General features: G+C 44.6%; 1 protein-coding gene across 1 annotated transcript in view; it reads right to left on the bottom strand.

Moving 5' to 3' along the window:
* Nucleotides 1-12,777, bottom strand: part of LOC115279932 (zinc finger protein 658B-like) — a 24,127-nt gene that overhangs the window by 3,890 nt on the left and 7,460 nt on the right. The gene's annotated exons all lie outside the window — the stretch shown is intronic.

Here is a 12,777-nt window from a genome sequence, read left to right as displayed (position 1 = left end):
GGTCTGGTACCTTAGTGTAGGAACCTGCTGAGACCTTTTTTTTCTCGGACCTATGTGTGATTGTGGCCTCATCTCTGAGGATCAGCCCAGAGCTGGCCTGCAGGGGGACGCCAGGGCTGGCTGGGAGGGCAGGAGTGGCGCGGGGTCAGAGGAGACACCTGGAGGGAGGCTGCACCCTGTGGAGGCGATTTCAGAAGGATCTTCTGGTTTGAGACCAGAGAAGCTGGAAAGAACCAAAGGAGAACGTTTGAGGTCAAAATGGAGGTGTCTGCTGTCCTCTTTAACAGACTAAAAAAATACCACGTATGCGTGCAGCCACCTCAGGCCCTTCGGCCAATCCAGTAATCTTCAAGGTTTACCACACACTCTTCGTCCCCATGATTCCTCTGTGGATGATTCCGAGTGGATCAGACACTGTCCCCTAGAAGAGCAGAGCAGCTCTGCAGGCCACAGCACAACGCGGATCCTCTTGCACAAGCTGTAGGCACTCGGCCACCTGATCCTCTAGTAGGACCTTTGACCTTGTGCCAACATCTGTAGCTGGCACCGGAAGAATCTGAGTGTAGTCGAGAGTCGCTCCAGATCCAGTGCTCCCTTTCCTGGTTAACTGCCCGAAACTGCTTTGAATACCCTGAGAGAGGCAGAGACCTGGTAGTTGGCCTTTGTACAAAAGTGCACCTTTTCCCCGGTGGCCAGCCTCCTGAATCAGCTCACGTTCCTTCCCAGTGAACACTTGTCTCTTGAGTATTGGATTTTTGAGCAATGGGTAGCCGAACTTGGCTTTTGGTACTGTAGGAATGTATTTGAAACTAGACACACAGATTTGCATCCAAGTGCTAAAGCAATTCTAATAAGATACCATATTGCAAATATTCTTTTTTCTGCATTAGGTAGAGTGGTTGGAGGCTTTTCACTTCATATGTTCATAATTGAGTAGTAATCCATTAATAAACAATAGAAAATCAGATATTTTAGACCTTAACTTGTTTTAGTGAAGGAAATGTGTGCTGATAAATTTTGCATCCTTGGATCTCAAATCCTGCGTCCTTAGAGGAGATTCATATGAAACACAACAATATTGAGTTCACTGTCTTCAGGAACAAGTGGAGGGAATCCCTTACTCTGTGTCTCTTTCACCTGCGGTCATCTTGTGCCACTGCTCTTTCGTGGCGCCTGCGGGGCTCAGTTGGTTGAGCATCTCACTTAGGCTCAGGTCATGATCTCATGGTTTGTGAGTTCGAGCCCTGCATTGGGCTCTCCTCTCAGTGCAGAGCCCACTTCTGATCCACTGCCTCTCCCCCACTCACACTCTCTTTCTCAAAGATAAATAAACACTAAAAACAGTACAAAACACTGCTTCTTGGAATCACCCCGAGAGTGTCTGAGTAAATAGGTCTAGGGTATGGCCCGAGAATGAGCATTTCTAGTGAGTTGTTAGGTGGTGCTAATGGAGGTCAGTGCAGAGATGAGACTGAGACCAAGCGTCTAGGGAAGGCCAGGGTCCCTCCCTCCAGGCCACAGTAAACGGGGGACTGTGGCTCTGTAGACTCAGCAGCAGAATGAGGTTTCTTTTTTTCCTCTAAGTATTTATTTAAATTCCAGCGAGTTAAAACACAGTGCAGTATCAGTTTCAGGGTGTAGAATTTAGTGATTCATTACTTACAGCAACTGGTGCTCATTGCAACCAGGGCTCCCCTTGCCAGCCATCACCTGGTAACCCGTCTCCCCTCTGCCCCCACACCGACCCTGCGGTAACCATGAGTTTGTGAGTTTGTTCTCTATCGCTAAGAATCTGTTTCCTGGGGAGCCTGGCTGACTCAGTGAAGCGTCCAGCACTTGATTTCAGCTCATGTTATGATCTCACAGTTCATGGGTTTGAGCCCCGGATTGGGCTCTGCACTGACAGCACAGAGCCTTCCTGGGACTCTCCCTCTCTCCCTGCCCCTCCTCTGCCCTCAAAAAAAAACCTCAAAACTAACAAGTGTCTATTTCTTGCTTGCCTTTCTTTCCCCTGCCGCATATTCATTTGTTTCTTAAGTTTAACATTTGAGTGAAGTCCTCTGGTATTTGTGTTTGTGTTTCTCTGACTGACTTACTTCACTTAGCCTAATACTCTCTCGCTCCATCCATGTCATTGGAAAGGCAAAACTACATTCTTTTTGGTGGCTGAGTAGTATTCCGTTATACATATACACATATATACATACATATACACACATACACATACCGCATCTGTATCCATTCATCAGTTGGTGGAAATCCGGGCTCTTTCCATAATCTAGCCTTTGTTGATAGTGGTGCTGTAAAAATCAAGGGTGCATGTATTCCTTCGCATCAACATTTTGGCATCCTTTGGGTGTATACCTAGAAGGCAATTGCTGGATTGTAGGGTAGTAATATTTTTCACTTTTTGAGGAACCTCCATCCTCTTTTCCAGAGTGGCTGCAGCAGTTTCTATCCCCCCCACAGCATAAGAGGGCTAGCCTCTTTCTGCACCTCACCAACAACTTTTGTTTCCTGTGATGTTAATTGTAGCCATCGTGACTTGTGTGACATGGTGTCTCATTGTAGTTTTGATTTGTATTTCCCTGATGATGAGTGATGTGGAGTATGTTTTCGTGTGTCTGTTAGCCATCTGTATGTCTTCTTTGGAAACTTGGCTGTTCATGTCTTCTGTCCACTTCTTAAGTAGATTATTTGTTTTTTGGGTGTTCAATGTTATAAGTTGTTTATAAATTTTGGATATTAGCCCTTTCTCAGATATGTCATTTGAAAATATCTTCTCCTGTTCTCTAGGTTGTTTTTTAGTTTGGTTCATTGTTTCCTTTGCTGTGCAGAAGTTGTTTTCTTTTCTTTTTTTTTTTTAACCTTGGTGAAATTCCAGTAGTTTTCTTTAGCTTTTATTTCCCTTGCCTCAGGAGACATATCTAGTAAGTCATTAATGTCAGTGTCAAGGAGGTTACTACCTGTGTTGTCTAGGGTTTTCATGGTTTCTTCTCTCACATTTAGATCTTTCATCCATTTTAAAAAATTTAAGGTATTTATTTACTTAGGGAGAGTGTATGTGTGGATGCACACAGGAGCAGGGGAGGGTCAGAGAAAGAGAGACAGAGAGAATCCCAAGCGGGCTGCATGCCTTTGGTGCAGGGCCCGACATGGGGCTTGAAATCAGAAACCCTGGGATCATGATCTGAGCCAAAAGCAAGAGTTGGACGCCTAATCGACTGAACCACCCAGGTGCCCCTCTTTCCTCCATTTTGATTTTACTTTTTGTGTGTGGTGGTAAGAAAGTGGTCCGGTTTGATTCTTTTGCATGTTGCTGTAGACAGCAAATGTTTTCCGAGCACCATTTGCTGAAGAGAGTGTCTTTTTTCTATCAGATATTGTTTCCTGCTTTGTCAGAGATTGACCATATAGGTGTGGGTTCATTTCTGGGTGTTCTACTCTGTCCCATTGATCTACGTGTCTTGTTTCTGTACAAGTACCATACTGTGTTGATCACTGCAGCTTTGTAATGTAACTTGAATTATGGAATTGTGATGCCTCCAGTTTTGATTTTTGTTTTCAGGATTCCTTTGGCCATTTGAGGTCCTTTGTGTTTTCATACAAGTTTTAGGATTGTTGTTCTAGCTCTGTGAAAAATGCTGGTGGTATTATGATTAGGATTGCATTAAAAGTGTAGATTGCTTTGGCTAATATACACATTCTAACAATATTTGTTCTTCCAACCCATGGACCAGGAATGTGTTTCCATTTCTTTGGGTCCTCTTCAACTTCTTTCATAAGTGCTCTGTAGTTTTCAGAGTACAGATTTTTTACCTCTGTGGTTAGGTTTTCCCGTAGGTATCTACGGTTTTTGTTGCAATTGTAAATGGGATCGATTCCTTGATTTCTCTTTCAGGTGTTTTATTATTGACGTATAGAAAATGGAACAGAGTTCTGTACATTGCTTTTGTATCCTGGAACTTTACTGAATTCAGGCATCAGTTCTGACAATTTTTATGGGGAATCATTCAGGTTTTCTACATGGAGCATCATGTCATCTGCAAATAATATGTTTGACTTCTTCCTTGCCAGTTTGGATGCCTTTTATTTCTTTCCGTTGTCTGATTGCTGAGACTAGGACTTCTGGTACAATGTTAAACAACAAAGGTGAGAGTGGACGTACCTGTCATGTTCCTGATCGTAGAGGAAAAGCTCATCCCCCCCCCCCGCCCCCGTTGGGGATTATATTATCCTTGGCTCTTTCATATTTGGCCTTTTGATGTTAAGATATGTTCCCTCTATTCCTACTTTTAGAGGGTTTTTCTCAAGCACGGATGCTGTATTTTGTCAAATGTTTTTTCTGCATTTTTTGAGAGAATCCTCTTTCTTATCCTGTTTTTTTGACATTATTGATATGGCATATCACGTTGATCAATTTGTGATTGAACTATCTTTGCAACTCAGGAATAAATCCTACTTGGTCATTGTGAATGATTCTTTTAATATACTGTTTGATTTTATTTGCTAGTATTTTGTTGATAATTTTTTCATCCTTGTTAATCAGGGATATTGTCCTGTAATTCTTTTTTCTAGTGTAGCCTTTGTCTAGTTCTGGAATCAAGGTAATGCTTGCATCAAAGAATGAGTTTGGAAGTTTTCTATTTCTATTTTTTGGAACAGTTTGAAAAAAAATGGTACTACCTCTTCTTTAAATGTTTGATAGAACCCCCCTGGGGATCCATGTGGTCCTAGAGGTTTGTGTCTTGGGGGTTTTGACTACTGATGCAATTTATTTGCTAGTTATCAGTCTGTTCAGATTTTCTTTTTTTTTTCCCCCTGTTTCTTTTTTGGTAGTTTATATGTTTCTAGGAATTTTTTCATTTCTTCAAGATTGCCTGGTTTGTTGGTATATAATTTTTCATAATATTCTCTTATATTTGTATTTCTGTGTTGTTGGTTCTGTCTCTCTTTAACCATTTGTAATTTAATTTATTTGGGTCCTTCCTTTTTTCATAAGTCTGGATAAGTGTTTTTCTGTTTTTTTTTTTTTTAATGTATTTTATTTATGTTTGAGAGACAGTGCGAGCAGGGGAGGGTCAGAGAGAGGGGAGACACAGAATCGGAAGCAGGCTCCAGGCTCTGAGCGGTCAGCACAGAGCCCTACCCGGGGCTTGAACCCACAAACCCTGAGATGATGACCTGAGCCGAAGCTGGACGCTCACCCAACTGAGCCGCCAGGCGCCCCTTGTTTATCTGTTTTTATTAAGTCTTCCAAAGAGCAGGCTCCTAGTTTCATTGATGTGTTCTTCTCTCTCTTTTTTTTAGTTGTTTTTGTGTCACTTATTTCTGCTCTAATCTTTATTATTCCCCTCTGCTGGCTTTACAGTTCATTTATTCTTCTTTTTCTAGCTTCTTAATTATAATATTACGTTTGCCTTTCTTCTTTCTGAGGTGGGCCTGTATTGCCATATACTTATCTCTTAAGACCACTTTGGTGCATCCAAAGTTAAAAAAAATTCTTTTAATGTTTATTATTATTGGAGCGAGTGAGTGAGAGAGACAGGGGAGAGAGAGAGAGAGAAGGAGGGAGAAAGACGGGGGGAGGGAGAGAGAGAGGGAGAGAGAAGGAGAGAGAGGGAGGATGGGAAAGGCAGAGAGAAAAGGAGACACAAAATCCAAAGTAGGCTCACATCTCTGAGCTGGCAGCACAGAGCCTGACACGGGGCTTGAACTCACAAGCCATGAGATCATGACCTGAGCCCAAGTCAGACGTCTAACCACCTGAGCCACCTAGGTGTCCCTGCATTTCAAAGGTTTTGTACCATCGTATTTCATTTTCACTTGAATTTCCATGATTTTTTTCATTCATTTCCTACTTTGACTCTTTCCTACTTTGGTAGGATGTACTTTAATCTCCATGTATTTGTGGTCTTTCCAAAGTTTTTCCTGTGGTGGATTTCATAGTGCTGTGGTGGTACATATGCATGATATAATCTCAATCACTTTGTACTTGTTGAAGCCTGAGTTGTGACCCACTGTGTAATAGTGTTCTAGAGAATGTCCTCACGCACCCTTGATAAGAATGTGTATTCTGCTGCTTTTCGCTGAGATGTTGTGAATATATCTGTTAAGTGCATCTTGCTTAGTGTGTCATTCAAAGCGATTGTTTCCTTGTTGATTTTCTGCTTAGATGATCAGTGGATTGCTGTAAATGGGGTGCTAAAGCCATGTACTTTTATCATATCATTATCAGTGAGTTTCATTATGTTTTTTTTATTAACTGATGTATGTATTGGGACATGCCAAGTTTGAGCACAAATATTTACAATTGTTGGACTTCTTGGCAGATAGACCACTTTGTTATGATATAGTGCCCTTCTTATCTCTTGTTAGTCTTTGGTTTAAAATCTAGTTTGTCTGATATAAGTATGGCGACTCTGGTTTTCCTTTGACATCCATTAACATGATACATGTTTCTCCATCCCCTCACTCTCAATCCACAGGTGCTTTAGGTCTAAAGTGAATCTCTTAGGGTGCCTGGGTGGCTCAGTCGGTTAGGCGGCCAACTTCAGCTCAGGTTATGATCCTGCGGTTTGTTGGTTGGAGCCCCACATCGGGCTCTTTGCTGACAGCTCAGAGCCTGGAGCCTGGTTGGGATTCTGTGTCTCCCTCTCTCTTTGTAGTTCCCCCACTAGCTCTCTCACTCTGTCTCTCTCAAAAAAATTACCATTTAAAACATTAAAAAATAATAACGTGAGTTTCTTGTAGACAGGGTGTAGGTGGATCCTTTATTTTCATCCATTTTGACAAGCAAGTTTTTTTTTACTGGAACATTTAGTCCATTTGCATTTGAGTGATTATTGGTAGTTATGGATTTAGTGCCATTGTATTGCTTGTTAAGTCATTGTTTCTAGAGATTTTCTCTGTTTTTGTTTAATCCTTGTCACTTTTGGTCTTTCTTTCCCACTGAAAGAGTTCTCTTTAATATGTTTTGCAGATCTCATGTCATAGTCAGGAACTCCTTAACTTCTGTTTGTCTGGAAAGCTCTTTAATGTTTCTTTCTCTTCTGAATATTGGTCTGGTTGCATGGAGTATTCTTGGCTGCAGATCTTTCCCATTCGGAACAGTGATTCATTCCACTTTCTTCGGGTCTTTGGGGAAAAATCCAGCCTTATTTGTCTTCCCTTGTAAGTTATGGATTTCTTTTCCTTTTTCACTTTTAGGATTTTTCCCTTATCTCTATCTTTTGCAAATTTTACTATGATGTGTCGTGGTGTTGGCCTGCTTTTGTTGATTTTGATGGTAGATCTCTCTGCTTCTTGGATTTTAATGTCTGTTTTCTTCCCCAAATTCAGGAAGTTTTCAGGTATAATTTCCTCAAATAATCCTGCCCCCTTTTCCCCTCTCTTCTTTCATTCTAACGTATTAATGTTACTAAATTTTATGGATTTGCTAAGTTCCCTATGTCTACCTTGATGATCCAATATTTTTGTTTTCCTCTTCAGCTTCATTGTTTTCCATAATTTTATCTTCTATATCCCTTATTCATTCCACTGCTTCTTCCATCCTTGTGGTTATTACAGTCTGTCAGATTCACATCTTGGTTATGGGATTTTTTAAATCTCAGGCTGACTAGATTTTTGTTCTTTTATTTCTCTGGTAAGGAAGTCCCGGTTATCCTCTGAGGTTTTCTCAAGCCCAGGTACAATCCTTATGATTGTTGCTTTAAATTCTGGATCAGGCATGTACTTATACCTCTTTTGATTAGATCCTTGTCTGTGACCTTTTCTTGCTCGTTCTTTTGGGATGAATTCCTCCCTCTTGTATTTTGTCTAGGTCTCTGTCATCTTCTCTGTGTTAGGAAAGCCTGTTATGTTCCCTGACTCTGAGAGTAATGGCTTTGTTAAAAGCAGGTCATATACTGTCCAGGGCCTTTGTGCTTCAGGCGCCATGTATATGCCGTGTGCGGTCTGCTGCCGTGTTTTTGCTGCTGTTGCCCTCAGGTCAGTCCTTAGCAGAGTTCCTCCATTTCAGCAGTGGAGAGTGTTTGGACCTGGTCCAGAGTGTGGTGAGTTTTAACTAGGTGTGCTCTCATCTACGTGGTAGAAGAGCCCTGATGCTATTTCCAGTTAACTGAAGCTTTGTAGCAGTCTGTGGTCAGTAGTCTTGTGTGTGGGGGGGGTGTTTTTGCTGGTCTTCAGTGGCAGGGACATGCTTCAGCGTGCTTGCCTTAGTAAAGAGGCACTGGCAGAGTGCAGTTTTGTGGGGCTTGGTGTAAGCACTTCTGGCCTCCACTGTCGGTGCTGTGCTGCTCACTGAAGTCAGTCCATGCTGATGGGTAAGGGAGGAAAATGGCACCAGCCCTCTCTCTCTCTCTTAGAGAGGGACGTTCATACCCGCTGCTGTCCGGAAGCCCTCAGAGATGAGTGAATCACCTCCCCACTTGTGTCCCAGGTGGCCCCCGGATGCCTGCCTTCACTGTGTCTGTGTTCGGCCCGTCTGCCCATCTGGCAGTGCGGTGCGCTGTGCTCTGTCCCAGGCAAGCTGGCAGAGTTCTCCAATTCCCAACTTAGGAGCCCGCCATGGTGCAGACCCACCCTGGACCTCTGGAGGGGCCGTGTTTTGCCATGCTGGTGCTGATGCAGGTTTGTTCCAGGGAGGCAGTTGCACCAGTGCACGTGAGCTTGAAGTTTGGGGTCAAATGCAGGAAAAACCAGTGTCTAGGTTAGCTGCCCTCAGCAGATATCTCTGCCCCTATGTAAGAGGTGGGGGTGCCCAATGGCACCTGCCAAATTGTTTGGTGCAGTGAGAGGAAATGTCTCCTCGGACACGTGCACTCCAAGAAGGGGAAACCTCTCCCAGTGCGCCCCAGGGGATCTTCTGACCATGTTGTGTGCTCCAGGGCCCTGCCCTCTTTTTCGCCATGAACACTAGGCTTCCACCAGGCTTCACACCAGCCAAATGAGGCCCTCTAAACCTCCAGTCTCTGAGCTCCACTGGTTCTAAAAATTCACGATAATCAGCCCCTCTTGTTTTCCCTGTTAATGGCTCCAGGAAGTGTTTTCCTTCTGAAAACTCCTGGGTGCTATGTGCTTTCTTCCCCTCTCCGTCTCCTTGTGTCTCTCTCTCACCCCCTTTCTCTCCCCCCCCCCCCCGCCTTCCCCTCTTCCTTTACTTTTCCCTGTGTGTCTCACCTCTCCGTGTTCATGGCCCCCCTCCATTCTGCCACACACATGATACTTTTCTCCCCCAAATCATGTCCCTACCCCTGTTAACTTCATGGTGTGGCCTCTGGTCTCTGTCTAGTGGTGCAGTTTGTCATGTCTGCCTCAGATCGACTTCCTGAGTGTTGTGAACAATTTGACATTTTTCTAGTTGTGTTCAAGAGATGGGGAAAGTGTAGGGTCCTTCTATTCCACCATCATAGCTCCCTTCATGTTTGTTATTTGTTGTTTTATGTATTCAGGTGCTCTCATATTCAGGGCCTAAGCATTTACAATTGTTAGATCTTACTGTTGGATGATCCTTCTTCTTATACTGTAGTGTCCTCTTTAACTCTTGTTATAGTCTTTGGCTTAAACTCTCGTTTCTTACGAGTATGGCCACTCCAGCTTTCTTCTGATATCCATTTGCATGGTACGTGTTTCTCCATTCTCTCACGTTCAATCTGCAGGTGTCCTTAGGCCTTGATGACTCTTGTAGGCAGCATAGAGAAGGGCCTTTTATTCTCGCACTGTTTGGGGGAGGGGGGTTCTTGTTGTTTTAGCCATTGTAACACCTTATGTCTTTTGAGTGGTCCATTTAGTCCATTTACATTGAGAGTAATTTTTTTGTTTATCTATTTGAGAGAGAGCGAGAGCGAGAGAGAAAGAGAGAGAATGCAGGAGGAATGGGGGTGGTGGTGGAAGGGGGAGAGACAGAGGGAGAGACAGAGAGAATGAATCCCAGCCCGGCTCTACACTGTCAGCACAGAGCACTCTGCAGGGACTGAACTCATGAACCATGAAATATAACCGGAGCAAAAACCAAGAGTTGGTCCCTTAACTGATCTAACTGAGCACCGCCCGGGCGCTTCCAGAGTAATTATTTTTTTTTAAGGAAGCTACAAGCCCAGCACAGAGCCCAATGCTGGGCTCAAACTCATACCTAGAGATCAAGACCTGAGGTGCCAGAGAATTACTGATAGATATGAATTTAGTGCCACTTTATTACTTGTTTTGTCATCATTTCTGGGGAGGTTCTCTGTTCCTTTCCAGTCTCTGTTGCTTTCGGTCTTTACTTGTCACTCCAAGAATCTCTTTATTATTTTCTTGGAGGGCTCATTTAGTGTTCATAAACTGCTTTCATTTTTGTTTTTCTGAGAAACTCTTTCTCTTTCCTTCCATTCTGAATGACACTCTCGTGGATAGAATGTTCTTGGCTGCATATTTTTCACATTCTGCACGCACTGAATGTGTCCTGTCACGGCCTCTGGCCTGCTGAGTGTCTGTGGGGGGATCCGCAGCTGTTCTGACGGGTCTTCCCTTGTAGGTTAGCGGCTCCTCGTGTCTTGCTGCTCTTAGGATGTTGGCTGTACCAGTATATTTTGCAAATTGAATTATAATATGTATGGTGCTGACCTTGATTTTGTTGATCTTGGTGGGGGTTCTTTTTGCTTCCTGGATTTGATGTCTATTTACATTCCCTAACAAGGTGAAGTTCTCAGCTGTAATTTCCTGAAATAAACCTTCTGCCCCTTTCCCCCTCTCTACATCTCCGGGATCCCTATGACAAGAACGTTATTACCTTTCATAGAGTCGACAAGTTCCCTGAGTCCGCCCTCGTGATGCATCATTCTTCTCTCTCTCTCCTGTTCAGCTTCATTATTGCCCCTCATTCTGTTGCCTGTATTGTTTGTTTGTTCCTCTGTTTCCTCCATCCTTGTCAGTCCACCCCGTCTGTTTCTAATGTCAGTTATTGCATTTTGCACTTCTGCCTGTTTGTTTTTCAACTGGGTTTCCCCCCCCCCCTCTTAAAAGCCTCTCATAAGTCTTCCATTCTTTGCTCAAGCCCGTTAGGGATCTTTATGATTGTTGCTTTAAATTCTCCGTCAGTGTATTAATTAGATCTATGGCTGTGATTTTATCTTTTTTTTTTTTTGAGGTGTAGTTATCTATTTTGAGAGAATGAGAGCTTGCACCCCGGGGATGGGCAGAGAGAGACAGAGAGTGAAGATCCCAAGCAGGCTTCTCGCTGTGATCACACAGCCCAGTATGGGCCACAATCTCATGATCTGCAAGATCATGAACTCAGCCCAAAATCAAGTGTTGGATGCTTAGCTGAGAGAACTATCCAGGTGCATTGGCTGTGACCTTATCTTGTTCCTCCTTTTGGGAAGAATTCCTCCATGTTGTCATTTTGTTTAGGTGTCTGTCTTCTGCATATGAGAGAAGCCGGTTAAATTAGCTTTTCCTGAGAGTCACGGCTTTATAAACAAGAAGGCGAACAGAATCTCTGGCCTGGTGGCCCAGGAGGGTCTGTTCTGTGTGCTGTACCTGCTCTACAGCCATGATTTGCTGCTCTGTCCTTCAGGCCAGTTGCTTGCAGAGTTTCTTGCCGGGGGTGGGCACCGTTTGGCCCTTGGCCTGATTGTGGCGAATTTTAACTAGGGGTGCTCAGGCCTGGTTGTTAAATGAGCCCTGATGCTACTTCCCCTAGAACTGAAGGCTTGCTGAATTCTCTAGTCAGGAGATATGGTGTGTGGGGGTTTCTGCTGATCTTCTGAAGAACTGTCCCGCAGCCCCAGGACGTAAGCACGCGTGGCCCAGAAGGGCAGTGCTGGCAGAGTGCAGGCGGGTCGACTTGGTGAACGCAGGTTAGGAAACCAGTGTTCGCCCTGTGCTGCTTACTGGAGCTGGTTTGTGCTGAGGGGCAATGGAGGAAAATGTCACCAGCCAGCCCCTTGGTTCCTGGAGAGGGGTCTCCATGCTTGCTGGTCTCAGGGAAGGGTGCATAAACTCCCATACATCCAAGGCAGTTTTCAGAGAGCCACTTTCACTCTGTCTCTGGGGTGTTTGCATGCCAGGAGGCATGCTTTGGGCTTTATGCCACCCAAGACTACTGGCTTTTAAAACTCAAAAATGTTGGGACATGCTGTGGCAGGGGCCTGTGCTGTTTACCTGGGGGAGGGTCTCACTAAGCTGGGAACGACGCATGTATGACCAAGAGGGGTGGTCGCCCCAGAGCGCAGGCCATGGGTCTTTGAGCAAGCAGGCTAGCCAGCCAGTGTCAGCTTGAGCCACCCTCACAGCAGGTTCTGCATCTATGCCCAGGGGCGTGGGAGCGAAATGGTGCAGCTGGTCCTTTTGTTCCCAGGGAGGCATCTCTGCTAACTCCACTTCTCACCACTGGAGTCCAAGGAAGAGTGGACAGTGTCTGCCCTGTGGTCCCTAGGTGTTCTTCAGATCACGCCTCCTGCCTCCAGGTTGCTTGGCTTCTCTACAGGAGTAGGGCAGACCCTCAGGGCTCCAGCCCAGTTAAACCCACCAACCTTTAAGCTCTAGAGCCATGGTGGATGCAAAAGCTCCCAAATATCAGGCCCCTCGTTCTCCACTGAATGGCTTTAGGGAAGTGTTATCCTGGTGCAATCCACTTTGCCCTCCTTTCTCTCTCTCTCTCTCTCTCTCTCTCATCTTCCAGGCTCCCAGCCCTCCACAGCACCCCCAACCTGTTTTTTGCCCTAAACCACATCTCTGCACTTGCTGCTTCTCTTGATGTGACATCTTCTCTCCCTCTAGTTGTGCAGCTTCTTC

This window comes from Suricata suricatta, chromosome 16 (assembly GCF_006229205.1).
Source record: "Suricata suricatta isolate VVHF042 chromosome 16, meerkat_22Aug2017_6uvM2_HiC, whole genome shotgun sequence".
Classification (NCBI taxonomy): domain Eukaryota; kingdom Metazoa; phylum Chordata; class Mammalia; order Carnivora; family Herpestidae; genus Suricata; species Suricata suricatta.
This window is presented reverse-complemented; position numbering and strand designations above follow the sequence as displayed.